This window comes from Oryzias latipes, chromosome 1 (genome assembly GCF_053564925.1).
Source record: "Oryzias latipes strain Hd-rR chromosome 1, Olatipes_Hd-rR_3.1".
Taxonomy (NCBI): domain Eukaryota; kingdom Metazoa; phylum Chordata; class Actinopteri; order Beloniformes; family Adrianichthyidae; genus Oryzias; species Oryzias latipes.
This window is the reverse complement of record NC_136237.1, coordinates 38,428,417-38,436,379: the sequence shown is the minus strand read 5'-3', so window position 1 is coordinate 38,436,379 and position 7,963 is coordinate 38,428,417. Positions and strand designations below refer to the sequence as shown.

The 7,963-nt window shown below is 38.4% G+C and overlaps 1 protein-coding gene across 1 annotated transcript in view; it reads left to right on the top strand.

The window, feature by feature from the left end:
- Positions 1 to 3,275: 3,275 nt before the first annotated feature.
- frmpd1a (FERM and PDZ domain containing 1a) overlaps positions 3,276 to 7,963 on the top strand; it is a 53,853-nt gene continuing 49,165 nt past the window's right edge. Inside the window, exon 1 of the mRNA XM_011486140.4 lies at positions 3,276 to 3,552. The gene's annotated coding sequence lies outside the window, so the exon portion shown is untranslated. The remainder of the gene's footprint in view (positions 3,553 to 7,963) is intronic.

Sequence of the window (7,963 nt, the reverse complement as noted above, 5' to 3'; positions counted from 1 at the left end):
GTTGGAGGTGACATTTTCTATGGGTGACATCACAGGTATTTTCTTTTTAAAGATTTAGCAAGTTTTCTGTTAGTAATGGCCATACAGAAAGAAAAGTGACAGATTTAACTCACTGTAATGTGTTTCCTCATCCCACATAAATTCTATTAACTCCAGCTCTCCTTTCCTGCTCCGTCCTTCTCATTCTGAACCAGGAGTCGCTCCACCACCTAGCGGCTGCATCTCAAATAGGTCAAACTCATCAACAGCATGAGAAGCCTGGTGAAAACCGCACTCATGCATGGAAACACAAATAACTCGCAGCCAATCATTTGAAGTTCATCCATTCTGCGCTAATGATGCTAATAAGGCTAATGACAAAAAGGATGCTGTGTTCTTCTTTCATGTCAGACATGTAACAAGGACAACATCTCTCTTCCTTAGGACGGCATTGAATGGGTTTTGGCTTCAGAGAGGAACTCAATTCGCTTTGAAAATCTGTTTTTTTGGTTTTGTTTTTTTTGATCATGAGGGAGGAGGCGACTGTAGCAACGGAGAGAAAGCAGGAAAAGGATTGTTTGGAGTCAGAAACACATTTCAAAGGCTTCCCCAAAACCAGCCTGTGAAATCTGAGATGAAACCAGCTAATAAAGCGCCACACAGCAATAAATAATGCAACAAGAGGAAACAACATGAAAGATCTTTTCATCTCCTTATAGAGAGGAAACGGGAAGAGAAGACAAGAATGCCTGCGCGCTCCGTTCTGTTGTTGATCCAATTGTTTGTTGGACTTTCCTTTGAAACTCCGCAGCATTTGGTCAAGAGAACAAACTTATTTCTGGTTTACAAGCTTAAATATGTGTTCAATTAAACTTGTGGCAACAACTAACAAGAAGTGAGGCATGTTTTTAATGACATTCGGTAATAAATTATTGACTTGTGTCTTTTTCCTCCTTTGAATCATCCGAAGTGTTTATGAATCATCTGTTGTGGCTTGAATTTTCCATGCAGCCTTGCAAGAACGGTTTTATTTTATTATTCCTCCTTTTAGCAGCAGCGGCGGCTGACGGCCAAAGACGGGGATCAAACTGACCACAAGGAGAGTGAGCCAAGGCAAGAGCGGCAAAAAGGTTTTGTTCTGCTCGCTTTGTGGAGGTGGGGGTTCCTGCAGAGGATAGAGGGCATGACAGCAGGGAGGAGTACAGCTGTGCAACACTGACATCTTGTGGTCACAAAGTCAAATGACAGCTTCCACATGCACTGCTACAGTGAATGTGGAAAGATTCTGAACATTCAGCTGTGCAAACATTCATTTGTGCATCCCCTTTAATCCTTCACCGTTGTTGTCATTGTAAAAATGTATTAAGAAACCATTTTAAAAACTTTTATTACAGAGCCAGTCATGATGAAAATCATCCTGCTGCTCTGAAGAAATTATACGTCCTAGAAAACAACAGTTTTTTTTTATTTAAGCCAAAAAGGCATAATTATAATTAAAAGACCACTGGGAATGCCTTTAAAGTATACCTTCAGATGCTTCCACACAATGTTTTAAAATGTTTTTGTTTGTTTGTTTTACTGTGTCATAGTTTCTAATAAACAATCTTTACAGAGAAAGAAAATATGGACAATAAGTTCCCCAGCTAACTTCAGCTTCAGAAACATAAAACAGTCTTTCATGAATAATTAAATGCTATTTTGCAGCATTTAACTAATTGAGCTAAAGCTAAATTTGACTAATTGATTTAATGTATATATATTCTGTGTTTTAGTTGAGGATTTGTGGACAAATTGACCTAAGTTAGCCTCTAAAACAGAGCTAAAAATCTGTAAGATACCATTGGTGGATGGTACCTTACAGATTGTGTTTTAACAAAGACAGGGTGGTTATACATAGCAGAGGTCTGTTAAAACACTTGAGTTGTTAAAAAATAAATAAAAAAAGCCCTAAAAAAAAGCCACCATTGTTTACTTCATGTTTTACAGTTATGTCCTTATTAGGTAAAAGTAAATATATTTTCAACAATTTTGTTTACTCTATATACAGCAAAGTTATTTTTTTAATTAAGGTTGCACAATAGAAAATGTTTTACACATATAAACATTTATCCCATCCCATGCATTTTATAAACAGTGTTGGGACTCATTACAAACAAAAAGACATTCTCGTAACTGATTACTGCTAAATATTACATTTAAGTAACATTATCCATAACATGTTCATTATTGTATTACAACAGCGTTTCCACCCAAAATGATTTGTTTACAGCAGTAAGATGTGACATTATGACACAAACAGCCACAAACACACAACTTTTTTTGGTTTTAATGTGGATTTTAAGCTTTTTTTTAGGTTTACTTGGACTTTAATAACTTGGATTCAGTTACTTTTAGCCCTAGGACCAAAAAGCTTTACTTTGCAGACTTGACCTGTTTCAACATGTGTCTATCTGGTTGTTGAAAGTAGGTGCATTCATTTTGCACCTTTTTTTAAATTAGGCAGCATTGTTGGGGGTATTTGGTCTTTTTTCAGGCACACAGGTTTCCTGTTGATCTGTTTCCCCTTTTTTCAAAGCAGATGGCCTGTATTTTTTTATGGTCTAACTTACCAACGTTAAAAGGTCAAAGAACTTCACTTGATTAAAAATAAGCTTATCATTATTACTCATAATTAAAGCATTTTGCAGCTCATATGAATTTGAAATCCATTCTTCACTTGTAAAAATAAGTTTGTGTGGCGTGTTGTTTTCTTTATTGTTTTCTGATAATCAAATAGAAAAGGGAAAAGTGGCGTGCAAAAATAAAATTCTTTTTTTAAATTATAGTAGTGAGTGAGAGAGTAACATTACAACAACGGTTAAAAAACCATAGTCCTCGTATCAAATGGATTTTGCTGGTTTGTAAGAGCGGCAGTAACGCAGTTTCCCCAGCAGGAGGCGATAAACATCTAAATATGTTCTACATTTAATTATTAGTTTTAACTTTTCATTATTCTCTGTCAGCCTTTCTTTTCCTTTTGGTTTCTCTGTGTACTCACGTGCGTGGGCACGCGCGCGCGTGCTGTGAGGATACAGTTGTATAATGCTGAGTGTTTTGCATCACATAAATATCAATAAACAGATTCATAATGCAGGTGTTTCGACAATAGAGCGCTCGCGCCGTGGCTCCATCTCCACGTTTTTATTTTCTGTGGACTGAATCATTGAAAGTTGAAGTGCGCGCGCGCACAGGTCAGTGAGAGGGGGAGGGAGAGCGAAGGAGGGAGGGGTAGGGACCGGATGGATGGATGAGTTAGAAGATTATCGACGTTTAAGCCACGCATCCCGCAGCTCACGCGCTCACCTGCTCGCGGGACGGCGTCCGGTGGCTCGCCTTGGTCTCGAGCCCCGCTCCCCGTGGACTCCAGGTGTTTTGGATTAACGGACTTCCCCTTGCATCCCACGAAGGAGCGGCTGTTTCTTTTTCTGCGGACCTTTTTCCAAGTTCCTCCGGGACCACGGCGCGCGGGTTGACCCGCCCTGAGCTCACGAGGGGATTACACGAGTGACGAGAAAGAAACCCGCGAGCTCACCGGTAAGGTGTTATAGCTTATGGTCAGACTGAAACGGACAAACTGGTTTATTATAAGGAACGATGCTGACGTTCTGTATTTTATCTCCTAACGTGACACAACAGTCCTGCGATTTAATTACATTTTTAGGAGTTTTGGATAAAAAAATATCAACATTTTAGCCCGAAATTGATTTTCTGTAAAAAAAACTCAAACGAGTCAGAAAGTTCGTTTTGAGTACGCGCTCGTGGCTCTACCTGGTCGTTACCTGTGATGATGACGCAAGAAAAGGGGAGGAGTCTCAATTCAGATTGACAAATAACCTGATTCATGGAACCCACTGGAAAGTGTCAGCGCTGAGTCGCTGCTAAAGAATAGATGAACATTCCGTGCATGAAATGTGTGTGCTTTACTAATGCATCAGTACAGGCAGCAGCGCGCACCGCTTCAGCCCTGACGCGCGCGCGCGCGCCCTGCTCCTCCTGCCTTTTTGCTGTTTCATGCTTCCACATTTCCAAACATCTCAGAAGGATCAGACTCTGGTCTGCAGCGCGTGGACTCCTCGGTCGTGGGAGGAGCGTCCTGTGTGCCTCCGTCTGTTCTGTCCTGTCAGGCTGGATTCAAGCAGAAGAATGAGGCTGACTGCATTGTGCAGGCCTCCCAGCCTTTACTCATTTATGAGGCTATTTTTAGAATCAGCCAAGTGTTTTATATTTTTGATTGTTGATTGTTATGTCTAGAACAGATGTCTGTCAAATTCTTAGTGTTAAAGCTTTCGGAGAGAGAAAAAAAATATCTCTTAAACAGTTTATTACAAAATATGAGGTAAATGGGTTTTTAAAAAATACATTTGAATATCATTTTTTTTACTGGAAGTGAATAAAAATCTAACTTGTTTTGTTTTGATTTAATGTTTCATTAAGGCCACCGTCCAAATATAATATTAATCCAGCTAATTCTTTCAACAGACTGTAATTTAATCACGTTTTGTTTCTGTTTAGGTTGTTTAGAGGCCTTTTTTCCCTCAAAAGTTTGAATATTTGACCTTGTTTCTCTGCAGTTTGCTGTACTTAATAACATCCACGTACATAATGACGACACATAACAGCCAAAAGTTAAAACTGGTCATTTCTGAATCAGAAAACAGACTGAAAATAAAAGTGATATCTGCACATCTGTGTATTTATCAATATTATTTTATAAAGCTTCCATAGAGAAATCATGTGTATCTGCATTGTTTCTGGGCATAAAACAGAGAAAGATTTAAATTGCTAAATATTTTGTCAATAAGTTATTGCCCTGCCCTTTTCTTTGGAATTCCACAAGACATTTAAAGGTGCCTAGATTCTGCTAAATCAACCTTTTGAACTCTTAAGTGTAATATAATGTTAATTCCTCACTATAAACAACTGAAAAGCTATAGTTTGATCCATTCACGCATTTCTGAGTATTGCTTTAAAACCTGCGATCTGACCACCAGCCCCTCCCAATCCCCGAAAATCAGAGGTTCCTCACATTGTGACATCATAAATTGAGGAACAGCCCCTTCCAGGAAGAGTCTGCGCTGCAGCACCGCCCCCAGGCTAACACAGAGACACACTTTCTCCACAGAGCTAGCAGTGATGGCTAAAACACTTTCATTTTAAATTCCCATCCATCTTTGCAAAAGTTTGGATGTCGTTTGTTTTCATGAGCAAAACGCAGACACGCTGCTGAGGCCGGCTCTAGGTCCAAGAGTCTTTTCAAGTTGAGTTGGATCACTGAAAGTTCAGCAGTCTCTCCCCTTTCTCAGGTCCTCCCTTAGCTTGGTTTCTCTCGGATGTCTCTGTTAAAGTTTTCTGTTCTTCTCATGCAGAGATTTTATGCTGAATAGAAGTATACGGGTCAGTGAATCAAATACAATATTTCCTTTTGAATCTGTGCCTTTAAATAAAGGTTAAAGCAAAATTCACCTATTTGAAATGAAAAGGAACAAAGACAATTTTTGTGGCTTTCAGAACAAAAGTTAAATATGACGTGAAGTAAGTATTAATTATAGAAATGACAAAAAATGTGATGAATTTCAGTCAAATCCTCTTCAGGGTGAATGAGAGACTCCACAGATGTGTTTCATTCCCTTCAGCTGGTCCGACAATTGGAGAACTTGCAAACAAAACCTCGTCAGAACTGAAAAAGCCTCTTGAATTGGAAGTGAAACATCTTCAGCCTTGAAAAGACTTAATTCCAGATGAGCCAAATAATCTTAAAATCATGATAATAATAATCCTTAATTACTTTTTAGGTAAAATAAATAAAGAAAATAATAACAAAAATTATGTGGCAGAGTAAATTAATAACACAAAAGAAATAATTATTTGTTTGGTAACCCTAAAGGGAGACCAGTTCATCCTTTGTGTTCTTCGAAGGTGGAGATCACAGCGATGAGACAGGGACAGATAGCAGAAAATAAATGTTGAAAAACTGGAAAAAAAGTTTAGGAAAATATGTTGAGGGTCAGCTGAATAAAAAAAGAGAAAGAAAACAACGAGGCCTCCTAAAACAAAGCATTCATATAAGATGAAAAAACATGAAATCATTTTCCCTTTTTTAGCTGTATTCAGACTGGAAAATCCATCGGTCCAGAGCGAGTCCTGAGCCTCTGAGGTCTGCTGTAAAATCTTTTCTTAGAATTTAAGCCTAAACTACATTTCTGAGTATTTTTTTATTCAAATCAACGTGAATCAGAGGCAGGTTAAAAAAGCTCTCAGTTGTGACGCAACCACTGAAATGGACGGGCTAAAGTCTCCCTGCTGTGCTCTAGGCCTGCACAATTAATCCCAAATGTATCGTTATCGCGTTATCAAGCTGTGCAATATCCATATCGCTATAGTCAGCGAAAATCGCAATCAGTGGTAAACCGTAAATGTGCTAAAACAATCTTATGGCAACTTGAACTATTTAATGAATTAAATAAATCCCTTTAGCCATTTGACCAATCAGATGGAGCTTTTACGTTAGATGTTGCCCTCCTATTAGACGACGGTCATTTGGACAATAATTTAAGGAATTTTGACTCTTATTTAAAACTCTTATTTAACTTTTGCAGTGAAATGGAAATGTTTTTGTTGTTTTTGCTAGTTGTTCATTTATCGCAAGTTATATCGCAATATTGATCACTAATATTGCATATCGCAAGTTTTCCTTGTATCGTGTAGCCCTACTGTGCTCCATTCTGATGCATCCACCTGCGTACGAAACGATCCATGACTGTCTTTGTTTTCCTCGTCTGAGCTGGCATCTGGGTGGCTCCAATATTGTTCACCATTTTTGTGGCACCGGTAATGTTAGGTTGTGGTTGTGAGGGGCTGCAAGCTAGTGGGAGAGAGGATGATGGGACATCAGCGCGCCAACATTACCGTGATCAGAGGTGAATTCCTGATAGACTTCTGCTGCTCTGCAGAAAACATGTCTTCCAAACGACATAAGTGTTTTAGTTTTGGCTAAAAACTATTTAATCATTATTAAAAGACTATTGGGAACAATTTTACAATAGTTATAAATATAGCTGGAGGGGGATTTTAAAATGATTTTTATTAGTAGCATCATTTAAAATGTATATATTTTTAAACAATTATTACAAAAATATAGGCAGTGTGCTGCATTTATGAATATTTCACTGGTGGCAGCTCCGTGGGCTACAAAGAGGGAAACAGCTGAGCTTCATAGAAATGACATAGAACTGCAGTAGTTTATCTCCCTGTTATTCTGTGTTGTATTTATGTTAAGCACTGTTTGATTCTAATTAGTGAAAAGTGAATAGATTTCAAATGTACGTACCGTACTTCCATCCTCTGGTTCCTCTGTCAGACCAACGGGGCGCATAGCCTCACATGCATTCACCTTTGCCCGGCAGAAGCCTGTCTGCCTGTCTGTCTGTCTACCCGTCTGTCTGTTTGTCTGTCTCAATTAACTGTCAGGGTCATGAGGTGACCTGGATTATGCGTTTCCATGTGTGAGCTTACGTGTTTGTGTCCATGAGGTGAACTCCTAACTGGATTGTTTTCCCTGCGCTTCCTCTTTAGGAGCAAACAAACAAGACTCAGACAGACTGTCCATAAATTAAAAAATAAAATAAAACACAAGCCCTGGGCAAAACAGCATTTTTTTTTAGTTTAAAGATTGTAAACTAAAATGATAAAAATGACAGAATTTTACCAACGTTGGGCCGGCAGCAGTGTTATCAGTCAAGTGGTTCTAAGCGAAGTGTGGATGTGATTTCAATAACAAATAAAGGACTTAATTATAGTTATGAAAAACATAAACAGGCTAAAACTGGTGTGAGAAAAGCTATATTAAAAAAAAGTATAGAAAAGTTGCAAGTAATAGAAAAAACATTAATCAGAAAAAAATGTTATAGTTAAAAACTAAGGGATCATTGAGACTGGACACATTTGT